Raw genomic sequence first — 1157 nt, forward strand, 5'->3', positions numbered from 1 at the left:
ATCATCAACAATCGCAGTTTGGGCCGATTTTGGCCCGTTTCTTACACTATTACTTAGTTTTGGAGGTCCCGGAGTGATTTCAACGATTGATGAACTCCGGGGTGCGCTTACGTGTCGGTCATCAAGACTCACCATTTTGGCCGATTCTAGTACGTTTCGTGCACTTTTACTCACCGTTTTGGCGTCCCAGAGCGATTTCCACGATTGCAAATCCCCAGGTGCGTTCACGTGTCCGTTGTCAACAGTAACAGTTTTGGCCAATTCTGATGCGTTTTGTGGACTATTACTCACCATTTTGGGGTCCCGAAGCGATTTACATAGTTTTTGAACCCCACGATGCGTTTACGTGTCGGACATGAACGCTCACAGGTTTGGCCGATTCTGGCCCGTTTCGTGGATTATTACTCACTGTTTTGGGGTCCCGGTATGATTTCCACGATTAATGAACACTCGCGGTTTTTGTCAATTCTGACCCGTTTCGTACACTAATACTCTCCACTTTGGGGTCCCAAAGCGATTTCCATGGTTGTTGAACCCCAAGGTGCGATTACGTGTAGGTCATCAACAATCGCAGTTTGGACTGATTCTGGCCCATTTCTAGGACTATTAGTTAGTTTTGCAGGTCCCAGAGTGATTTCCACGATTTACGAACCCCATGGTGCGTTAACGTGTCGGTCATCAATAATCACAATTTTGGCCGATTCTAGTCCGTTTCGTGCACAATTACTCACCGTTTTGGGGTCCCAGAGCGATTTCCATGGTTGTTGAACCCCAAGGTGCACTCACGTGCCGGCCATCAACACTCATAGTTTTGGCCGATTCTGGCCTGTTTCGTGGACTATTACTCACTCTTTTGGGGTCCGGGAGTGATTTCCACGGTTAACGAACCGCGGGGTGCGTTTACGCGTCAGTCATCAACACTCGCAGTTTTGGCCGATTCTGGCACATTTTGTGGACTATTACTCACTATTTTGGGGTCCCGGAGAGATTTCCACGATTAACGAACCGCGGGCTGCGTTTACGTGTCGGTCATCACCACCCACAGTTTTGGCCGATTCTTTCCTGTTTCATGGACTACTACTCACTGTTTTGGGGCCCCGGAGTGATTTCCACGATTAACGAACCCCGGGGTGCGCTGACTTGTCGGTTATCAACAC

The sequence above is a fragment of the Triticum dicoccoides genome, chromosome 5B (assembly GCF_002162155.2).
Source record: "Triticum dicoccoides isolate Atlit2015 ecotype Zavitan chromosome 5B, WEW_v2.0, whole genome shotgun sequence".
In the NCBI taxonomy this organism is placed as follows: Eukaryota; Viridiplantae; Streptophyta; class Magnoliopsida; order Poales; family Poaceae; genus Triticum; species Triticum dicoccoides.